This window comes from Zeus faber (assembly GCF_960531495.2).
Source record: "Zeus faber genome assembly, chromosome: 16".
Classification (NCBI taxonomy): Eukaryota; Metazoa; Chordata; class Actinopteri; order Zeiformes; family Zeidae; genus Zeus; species Zeus faber.
In genome coordinates, this window is record NC_137202.1 from 533,362 (window position 1) to 545,346 (window position 11,985).

Consider the following 11,985-nt stretch of genomic DNA (forward strand, 5'->3'; position numbering starts at 1 on the left):
GGGGAATCAATAAAGTGCTATCCTATCTTATCTTATCTTATCTTAATTCAGCTACTTTATTTTCCTACTACTGAAAATACTCCTGGAATGCTGGAAAAAACAAGTGTTCCCTCCCTCCAGCTCCACCCTCCCACCCTCATGCTGCTGTGTATTTGTGTTTAGGGCTAGATGCCCCTTTAATAATAAAAATAATTATAATAATAATTATAATTATTATCATTATTGTTATCTAGCCTGCAGTGCTGGATCCCCAATTGTTATTACTTGGTAAAAAGTATTTGAAATTTTAAAGTTAAAACTTTTTAAAACAGAAAAATGGCAGAAGCTACGAACAAGGTTGTCTCCTTAGAACTGACATATCGCAAACATCTCCCCTGGTTTAAGTTTCATCCAAATCAATCCATATACGGAGCAGATATTAGTGAAAAACCAACCAAATTTCAAATCACAGACAGTGTAATTCATCGAACACCAAAATATTTACAACAGGACAAAGTATCTGAAGCACAAAAATGACATAAGCTACAAACACCGTTGATGTCTCCTTAGAACTTATATGTCACGAACATCTTGTGGTTTAAGTTTAATCTAAATCGATCCACATATGGAGCAGAAATTTGTAAAAAGTTGAACAACTTTGACCTGAAATATTCAGCTGGTCCTGCTTGACTGACACACCACTGTTCGTAAACAAAATAAACGAGATGAGATTTACAGTAAGACGTTATTTACTATAAATATGCACATTCTGATTCAGAATGTACATTGGTACCATGTCCAGTGTAGACTGTCGCTTTGTAGTGGTTCAACATTACAAACTACTGTATGTGTTTATGTGTGAGTTTATGTACCTTCTTACTTGATAGATGTCTGTGGATCTGTTTAATTTATATTTTATCTCTTTGGTCCCCATTACATTGCTGGATTCAGTTTTCCAGTTTGTTGCACAGTGAACGCACTTGTGTGTACACGGGAAAGTGCGTCTTTGACCAGAATGTCCAGTAATTCCACTGATGTGCCTATGAAAGTGGGAAATGAACTCGACCACCATCGACGGAATGTCCTTTTGTGCAGTACTGTTCCCAACAACCGGCAGCAGTGGGATGTGAGAACGCTTAAAAATTTGAATACATTTGAATATTAAAAGGGTTTTTCAAATAAGACGTTTTTTATTTTATTTATTCAGTGTTTAAGGTAAAGCCATGAAAATACACATTAAACTGTAAATTCAGCATATTATTATTATTATTATTATTATTGTTATTATTATTATTATTATTATTATTATTATTATTATTATTATTATTATTATTATTATTCAATATATATTGTGATAATTATCTACAATTATCGATTAATATAAAAAAATATATCCAGCCCTATTTCATTAAAACAAAACGTATTAAAAATGCAATTCAAATGTAATTCACAAAAAATCGTCACCACTAAAATTACATAGGTTCCACTACTATCGTAAACCTCCGTGAATACGTCATCATCAGGCACAGGAGACCCAACATCACCTACTGTCAGACTGCACATGTACAGAACTTACACGCAACAAGGTAAGTTATAACAATTACAAGATTTTGTTTAAAGTTAAAAAAAAAAAGGTTGTTTTAAAGAAATGTCATGTTTAAAGAGCTTCCTACAGCTAAGCTTGTCAGATTTAAATGAAAACACAGAAAGTGTTCAGTATTGACAAATTCTTCCATAATAATTCTAATTCCAAATGAATGTTAAAGTTCCATAAATGTTTTCTGCATTACAATATAGGCAAGTAATCTATTAAACTGAATTTTGCAATTGTAGATTATTAACAGAAAATATGCAATGCAGTGCTAATCAAAACTAACATTTATTTCTTATGTTTATGAAATAACATGCATTTATTATAATGTAAAGTAATTACAAAGTTTGTTTTTGTTGTTGTTCAAGATGCCGAAAAATAGCCGAAAGTCGGCGTTGGCGTATTTAAGAATACTCTACATATGAAATGGTATAAGGATGTAGAAATTAACAATGAATGGAATAATCCTTTTTCCACAATTGATGAAGATCCAAAAACAACAAACAACAATAATGAATCTATGATAATTGATAATATTGAAAATGCAGATTTAAGTTCAGAAGATGAAAATATTGATGAAACATGAAGTGAAAAACAACATGGAATGTTTATCGATACATGTTTCCAACCAGTTGATATTGTACAGGAAGTATTAGAGCAGCACTTTGATGACATGTCTGTAGAAGGGAACAACCCTGCACCATTATTGGAGATTAAACCAATAAAGCAACATTTTTCCGAGTTCAACAATGGGAACATTTTATACGTGTTTTCGTCCAAACTTTACAAACTCACATAAACTGAAGACCATTGGCGTTTCATCGAGAACACAGCCACTTTGTAATATTATGAACCAATGCTTTATGAATCTACGGTTCGTCTCTGAGTGGTCGTAAAAATCCTAAAATTGTAACTCCTGCTACATTGCACAGAATCCGGAGAACTCTAGGCTTCTTCTTCTTCTTCTTCTTCTTCTTCTTCGGCTGCTCCCGTTAGGAGTCACCACAGCGGATCATCTGCCTCCAATACCTTCTGTTCTGCGCATCTTCCTCCCTTACACTAACCGCCTGCATGTCCTCACTCACCACATCCATAAACCTTCTCTTTGGCCTTCCTCTTTTCCTCTCCAGCTCCATCCTCAGCATCTTTCTTCCAATGTAACTCTCATCTCTCCTACACACGTGTCCAAACCTTCTCAATCTCGCCTCTCTCACTTTTTCACCAAACTGTCCAACTTGTGCTGTCCCTCTTATGTACTCATTCTTAATCCTGTCCATCCTTGACACTCCCAATGAAAATTGAAGCATCCTCAACTCTGCCACCTTTACTTCAGCCACCTGCCTTTTTGTCAGTGCCACCGCCTCTAAACCGTACAACATGGCTGGTCTCACTACCGTCCTGTAGACCTTCTCCTTCACTCTTGCTTGAACCCTTCTGTCACAGAACACTCGGACACTCTTCTCCACCCACTCCACCCTGCCTGTACTCTCTTCTTCACCTCTCTTCCACACTCCCCGCTGCTTTGGATGGTCAAGCCCAAGTAGATCTAGATAATAGCCCCGGTTCACTCATCCGTCTTCTCCACCTCCATTCCTTGCATTCTCAGCTATTTGCCATCCCCCTCACATTCAGGCACATGTATGCTGTCTTACTCCTGCCAAATTTCATTCCTCTTCTCTCTAATGCATGCCTCCACTTCTCCAGGCTCTCCTGAACCTGCTCCCTACTCTCGCTACAGATCACAATGTCATCCGCGAACATCATAGTCCACGGAGACTCCTGCCTGATTTTACCTGTCAACCTGTCCATCACCATTGCAAACAAGAAAGGGGTCAGAGCTGATCCTTGATGCAAGCCCACCTTTACTTCGAATGCCTTTGTCACACCTACTGCACACCTTACTACTGTCTGACTGCCCTCATACATATCCTGTACCACTCTTATGTACTTCTCTGCCACCCCCAACTTCCTCATGCAATACCACACTTCCTCTCTCAGCACCCTATCATATGCCTTCTCTAAATCCACAAAGACGCAGTGCAACTCCCTCTGGCCTTCCATGTACTTTTCCATCAGCATTCTAAAAGCAAACATTCTATCTGTAGTACTCTTTCCTGGCATGAAACCATACTGCTGCTCACTGATCCCCACCTCTCCTCTTAACCTAGCCTCCACTACCCTTTCCCATAGTTTCATGCTGTGGCTGATCAACTTTATATACTTGAAGATACGTACCAGTACACTTCTTCTTCACGCCTCCGGCATCCTCTCCCTCTCCAGGATGGTGTTAAAAAGTCTAGTTTGGAACACCACTGTCATCTCACCTAAACATTTCCATGCTTCCCCAGGTATGTCATCTGGGCCAAAAGGCTTTCCACTCTTCATCTTCTATTACATCTTATACTAGAACTCTAATACGTATCTAACATGATTAAACCGGACGCTGTGTATTGCTGCCCTGTGTATAGGACAACCACTGGACACACGAACACGGTTGAGGTGTCGTTAGAACAGGAAGGTGTCAGAAATCTATATCGATCCACAAACGGAGCAGGAATTTGTGAAAAACAGACAAAATTTGAGCGGAAGTTGCTGAACGTTCAGGCATCGCTGAAACGCCAGTGTTCAAAAACTTCCGATCGGATGAGGAACGAGATGAGTTTGTGGAGTAATATGCTTTGTGAAATCATCATCCAATTCGCTATATATGTGCGGGTTGTGGCTACAAATTCACGTGTACACCGTACCGTGCAAGCTACATGGTGTAGGCTCCATCACTCTGTAGTGGTTACAAACTGCGCGTGTGTGTGTGTGAGCGTGGGTGTGTGTCACCTTGTCGCTCGACGTCGGTGGGGCGTTTTGTTTGATATTTAATTGTTTTGCCCTTTTTGTAAATATAAACGCATTCTGTTCGCATCTAACGGTGCTGTGTACCTCCTGCCGCATTTGAGTCAGTCGTAACATGCAAACTGCAGGAATCGAAACACATGGAGTTCGCTTGCAACATGACTTATCCCCATTGGTACTGGTGTAGAAGGTCGGTACCATGTTGTGGCGCCTCCAAGCAGCAGAAAGGACCCCGAAGCCCACCAAACTCCGCAGCCATGTCGACACCCTACAGCTACAGGAAAGCCCCCCTGCGCCAGATATACAGGCCCTCCACCACCCACAGCACCCGGGGTGCCCACCGCAGAGAAGCTGCGCAGCAGGAGCAAAAGGCAGAGAACCGCCCCGCATACCCCAACCCACACCCACAACCGCAAGCACCCCCCCGAGAGGCCCATGGAGCTCTCGACCATGGCTCTCCACAGCCAAGGTCGCAGCACACCTTAAGCCACAAGGCACAAGCTGCCAGGACTCCAGCCCAGCCGGCAGGGGGGCCCAACTGGCGGGGGGTCCATCCGGCCGCCACCCAGCCAACCACGCACCCACACCAACCCGCCAGCGACCGGCCATCCTGGAAAACCCCAGTGCTCAATGTGTGCTGTTGGCAGTTACAATTAAAATTGCGGTGTTGGGGGTGCGAGTCCTTCAGGCAAGTCGAACCCAAATCACCCCCATCCCTCCTGCCCCACAGACTGTGATCCAGTGGAGTGTTGTTTGGAGTAGGATTGGTGTGCGAGTGTACATGTTCTAAGCTAATATGAGTGGGAATACATTTTCAGGACAGACGAGAAGCACGCTGTGGCAGGAGCGTGATAGGTAAGATGGCAGCTGCCCGCCACATCCCCACCCACATAGCTTGCACCCCACCTATCCCGCAAGCCCGAGGCCTATTGTGTGGTGTATGTGCTGAGTATGAGTTTTGGCACTGGGAGAGATAGGCGAATCACTACCAGATCGATGCAGGGCGCAGCAGGCCAGGGAGCAACCACGTGGGTCCCCTCCCCCCGGACCCGACTGTGCCCTACCACGCCTACCTCCCGTACCTGGTGGCAGCCAACCTACAGCAATCAGCCACGGGTGCAGAGCAGTCCGCCATGCCTGACCGCTCCGCGCCCCCGTCAGGCGCCTGGTCAGCCCCCAGCCCTTAGCATGCCCACCACAGAACAGAGTGCGGCAGACGGCACCCCCACCCACAGCCCGACCCCCCAGCGACGAGCACCCGGTTCACAGGACCAGATGGAATGCCTAACCAGCCCCACGGGATCCAGAAGGACACACAAGCCCAGCCACCCCCCAGTGGCGCCAACCTGCCGATCACGGGGCCGAGGCCAGAACCTGCGACCCACACCTTCCCCCCCCAACCCAAGCCCGAAAACCCACAACCACGCCTCAAACTAACACACCGACGCCAGCTGCAGGTAGCCCCCCCACCCCCACCCCCGGAGACAGGCCAGCTCAACACAGGCAAAGGAGCGGGCTCCACCACCCAGACCCCCTAACACCCCCATGGGGCTCCGGGATACCCCACGACCACAGGCCTACGCGCCACGGATGTCTCCAAAGCTGCCCGGGCACCACCCCAACCGCAGAGCCCGGCAGTCCCAAAACACAACGACATTGCCCTGACTTCGAAGACTCAAGTATTAAATGATGGAGTTGTCTGTCTGTCTGTATATGATAAGAGTAGCCTATTTCATGAAATGAATCAACATTGTTTTTGGATATTGTGAAAAAAATTTCAATTGAGATGTGAGATTATCTGTCTTTTTCCAATTGAGTAATATTGTTTTCTTGGCAATTGTTAAGGTTATCAAAATGGGTTGGTGGTGTTTCAGTGGTGGGTCGACTGAGGAAAGGTCACCGAGAAGACATATAGATGGGGAGACCGGAATGCTGCGACTCAGAAGGCTTGATAGCTCCTTGGTGATGTTGGTCCAGAATACTAGGATAGGTGGGCAGGCAGGAATTTACCACATCCTTTACCATATGCTTTTTTACCTTGTAGCGCATTTTGAGCCGCACTATCGGATAAGTGTGAATATCCCCATGTACACAACAAATATCCACCCAAGATGCCTCTACCAAAGCACTGGGTCAAACCAGGTGTTGCTGATTCATTGTCTGCAAGCAGCCCGAGTCCAGCAAAGCCTGATGTCTACCCCCTTGTAACCTTATTGGCAAAAAAACGAGCATGACCTGAAGGAACAGGACCAGGAGACTCTCAGAAAACTCAGCCAAATACAGTTGGTGGATAAGAAGAATGAAGATAAGAAGGCCAAAGAGAAGGTTTATAGATGAGCTGAACAGAAAGAATTCTAGGTAGATAATGCACTGCGGCGCCCCTAAGGGGAGTAGCTGAAAGAAGAGGATTCTTGGTGGTGGAATGAGGAAGTAAAGGAGCAGCTATGAAGATAAACACTGATGATTATCTTGATAAAGGGTGTGACATTGAGAAAAGTGTGCCACATATGACTTAAATGGTGGCTGAAGGATTTGAGCAGAAGCATGTGGAGAAATCATGAAGGACTGATGGTAGCAACCCGAGACCTACTAGGTTTGATGATTCAGGAAGCACAGTTAGCCTATGTTGCAAGGGGGGAGGTAAGAAGAAAAATAACAAAAGAGTATGGTTTTTGGGCACCGTACTTGCTTGAGAAAATTGGTTATGTCATAGGCCCGGCCTGGCCAACCCGCAGCTCGCGAGCCTCATGCGGCTCTTTGGCTGGTTTCATGTGGCTCTTGAGGGGCTTTCACATGACAAGCGTCAAAAACACAGAAAAAAAAAAAGCGCAGCCATTCATTCCCTATTATGATTATAAAATCGCTATGATGTATCACTCGTTTTCCACCGCGGATCACTTCCTCATTTACTCAAAGCGGACAGCAGCAGGAGTCATGTCACATTAACGCCTGTTTTATTAGTCCTAATGCCGCATTTACACCAAAAGCGCCTGGGCGGCGTGCCTCCATACCAAGTCAACATATAGACACATTCCAGGCGACTGGAACGCGTCTAACGCGGCATTAGGACTAATAAAACACCAAATAAGATTCGAAAAGCTTTGGAAGTTTATTTTCAACACTATTGACATGTAGTAGTCGTCAACATATAAGATGGATCGGCCGGTGAATTGCGTTGCGTATCCGACATCCCCGATGGAGAACTGTGAAGGCTGGAGGGTGTGTGTGTGTGTGTGTGTGTGTGTGTGTGTGTGTGTGTGTGTGTGTGTGTGTGTGTGTGTGTGTGTGTGTGTGTCGCGACTCGCGAGCGACACGCGAGCTGCAGCCATTGTTGCCAGATTGGGCCAATCTGGGAACACTGATTTCGACGGTCGCGAGCGGACCGTGAGATCATTTCAGTAGTAAACAATGTGTCAAGTTCGCTCTCATAATGGCAGGGAGAAAAAGCACAGCAAAACGAAAATATGAAGATGAACACAGGACGTTTTTGACAGAGTGGGAGAGTTTATATTTTTTTGTTGAACGTAATGACAAGCCATTCTGCCTTATATGTCATTCGTCATTAGCACATTTCAAAACTTCAAATCTTCAGCGCCACTTCAGCTCACTCCATGCTAACATCGACCAGGAATTTCCAAAAGGGACTGAACTTCGCAAGCACAAGTTGGTCACTTTGAAAGGTCAGGCAGAAAAGCAGATACAGTTTTTCCAAAAATGTACTAAGCACTCAGAGACTGTAACGCTTGCATCATATCAACTGGCTTGGAACATTGCACAGGCTAAAAAGCCATACAATGAAGGGGACTTCGTTAAAAAATGCCTCAGTGACGCTGTTGAAATCTTGTCTCCTGAAGACCACAAACTAAAACGAAGTGTATCAGACATCCAACTGTCCCGCCACACTGTTGAACGCAGAATATCGGACATTAACACGGCTATTGAATCATATGGGAGAAATTTACTAGTATATTTTAAAGAAATATGTTCATTATATTCTACCATTAAATAAGAAAGAACATTCGTTATCTTGCCCATATGCTATATGAATGAAGTAAGTGTGTGTGAGACAGGGGTCAGCAAAGACATGATTAAGTGCTTTGTTGACTGTGGGCCATATGACATGGGAAGGTGTGTGAATGCAAACATCCCCTCATAAAATGTGGCCTGGACTAGTGTCGGGAGGTTTGTTGTTGTAACTGACGTCAAAGAATGCAGACAAATGGCTTCTTTGCACTATTGACCGTATAGGAGGAAGGAAGGGATCCTTATTGAGGAAACAGATGTACATTCTCGACCAACAGAAAGAGGTTAAAAGGAGGAGTCCGTGAGCGGCTCGGGAGTTCTTTGCCAAACCAACTCAGATTCTGTTGTCACTTCTTGTAAGTGATAATAAAGTCTTATATCTTCAGACATCGACCCTCTCGAACTTCTCTTCTTCAGTTTAATTGTTAGATGCAGTTTTTTCCACTACAATCACAGTTGCACTTTGACCTTCAAGCATGTGAGTATTTTAGTGTCGCATTGGATGAGAGTTGTGACATACAAGACAAGCCTCAGTTGGTAATATTTGTACGGTCTGTGTCAAACGATTGTGTGATCAAAGAAGAACTCCTTGATATTGTGCCATTAAAAGATAGAACCCGTGGCATAGATGTGAAAGAAACAATGATGGCTGCATTTACGAAAGCAAATCTGCCCATACAGAAACTAACTGCAATAGCCACGGATGGAGCACCAGCCATGATCGGATCTGTGAACGGGCTTGTGGGGCTGTGCAAAGCTGACCAAACATTTCCCGAGTTTTGGAATTTCCACTGCATCATCCACAGGGAGCAACTGGTGTCTAAATCATTGAATTTAGACAACGTTATGAAGCCTGTGATGGAAATCGTCAACTACATCCGCACACATGCGCTTAACCACAGGAAATTCAGGAATCTTATCGCTGAGCTGGACCAAGGGCTTCCAGGTGACCTGCCGCTGCACTGCACTGTGAGGTGGCTGTCAAAAGGCAAGGTACTCTCTCGCTTCTTTGAGCTTTTGGATGCCGTGAAACAGTTCATGGAAGAGAAGGACAAGGACTATCCCGAGCTCTCGGACCTCGAGTGGATTATGGATCTGGCCTTTTTGGTCGACTTGCTGTCACTTGGACGGACTGAACCTGACCCTGCAGGGTAAGTTAAAAATGCTGCCTGACCTGTTGCAAAGTGTGTTTGCGTTTGTCAACAAACTGAAGCTGTTCAAGACGCATATTAAAAAGGGAGATTTAACGCATTTTCCCACTCTGCTAAAAGCCAGCGGGCAAGTCACCAGCCCCGCCCTGAAAAAGAAAAGAGACAGATATGCAACACTGGCTGAAAACCTGCACGAAAGCCTTGTGACCCGGTTCCGTGATCTACAACTGAAAAGGCCACAGATTACGTTCCTCGTCGACCCATTTAATGCGGATACGGACTGTTTGAAAGCCTCGCTCGTCACAGATGAGGCTACGGCTGAGTTGGAGATGATTGATTTTTGTGAGGAGGACCGACTGAAAGCTTTTTTAAGGGAAGGGACCATTGAGTTCTGGAAAAGTGTGCCAATGGAAAAATACCCCAATGTCAAACGGGCTGCGCTTAAGATACTGTCAATGTTTGGGTCAACATACGTCTGCGAGTCTGTGTTTTCTACCCAAAAACATGTGAAATCAAAGCATCGATGTGTTCTGACTGACACCCATGTGAAAGAATTGCTTCGAGTGGCAACAACGGAATACAAGCCAGATTTGAAGAGGATTGTTCGAATGCCAGAAGTCCCACTAAGCAACATGCATAGTAAGAGAAAAACGCTATTGTTAATTATTATATTTTTGTTTGTGGACTTGTTGAACTGAGAGGTATACCGTGGAAACGCAGTACTTTCATTTAGGAGTCCTGGCTCAATGGTAGCGGCTTTGAACTCGAGATCCGATAGCGGGTTCGATCCTCGTAACCACTCAAAAATGTGGCCAGGGCTCCGGAACACCTAGTTCCAGGTATATGTGGATGACCAAAGCATCGGATCGTGTATGGTAGGCAAGAGCCAAAACTGATTCTTAAAGGTTAGGCTTTAAGGGACACTACATGAAAAAAATACATCCTTATCATTAAACTCGGAAGTCCAATTCCCCCCTCTATGAATAAATAAACAACAGTACTTTTTGAACTGAGAGTTTGTGTGTGTGAGACAGTGCACACAAAGTTATATTTTTGTTTGTGGACTTGGTTGAACTGAGAGTTTGTGTGTGTGAGACACTGCACACAATGTTATATTTTTGTTTGTGGACTTGGTTGAACTGAGAGTTTGTGTGTGTGAGACAGTGCACACAATGTTAATTGTTGAAAATAACTGGCCTGTGGTCTTAGTACTCCATCCATCCATCCATCCATCCTCAACCCATTATCCTTATTCGGGTCGCGGGGGCTAGGAGTCAATTTCTATCATTATCATGTTGGTGTGTGACATTTACAATAAATCTGGCTGAGCAGAGGTCTGTGTGTGTGTGTGTGTGTGTGAGGAAGGGATGGGCTGATGTTCATGTGTGCCCATGTGTATGACGTGGCTCTTTGCAGTAACACAGTAAAAAAAGTGGCTCTTAGTCTCTGACTGGTTGGCCACCCCTGTCATAGGCAGATGTACATTCGGTCTAAAAAACAATGTTCGGTGGGGTGTGATGAGTTCACCCGGTCACATTTCAACTCCGACAGGTCCCATGCGTGAGTTGGTTGTGGATTTTGTTGACATGATAAGACCAGTAGAAGGTAAAAGATACATGTTAGTTGACGTGGATAAATTTTCACGGGGGACTGAAGCATGTCCAACCAAGCGTAAAGATGCTTAGTCAGTTGCCAAACCAAGTTCTTGTGTCGTGAGGTCATAAGCAGGTGGGGACTTCCAGATCGCATATCTTCAGATAATGGGAAAGAGTTTGTGGATAAAACAGTAAAATTAATTCAGCAAAAATTGGGAATTAAACAATGTCTAAGAGCTGTTTATCATCCGCAAAGCCAAGGTATTTGTGAAAAATGTAACGGTGTGCTGAAAAATCGCATTGTTAAAATCTGTCAGCATACAGGTCTGAATTGGGTAGAGGTGTGGAGTTAGGAGCTAACACTAGTAGAGAAATATCCATTCTGAATATCTGATTCTGTCATAGACTCAATACTATTTTTAACTGAGAAAATTCATGGACAAAGGGGGGAAAAGGAAAATGTAAATCATATATTGGAATAATGTTAAAAGCGTAATGCAAAACCAAAATTATTATACTATATTTGATGTGTGTGCAAGATACTGGCCGGTGAATTTTTCTTTCAGGACGAGTATGAGGTTGGCTGTGTCCGGACATCGTAACAGCCTAATGGACTTGAACACTCAAACGTGGATATTCAAAAATGGAGGATGAAAATGGACGACAGTCCCTGAATGAGGACATCACGATCAGGAGTGTCGAGTGAAATCGCATTGAAGATTGATGGTGTTAAAAAGCAGCAGTTCAATACATCCATATGTGTTATGCAGGTTTTAATAATATTGGAGTTTGTTTATTA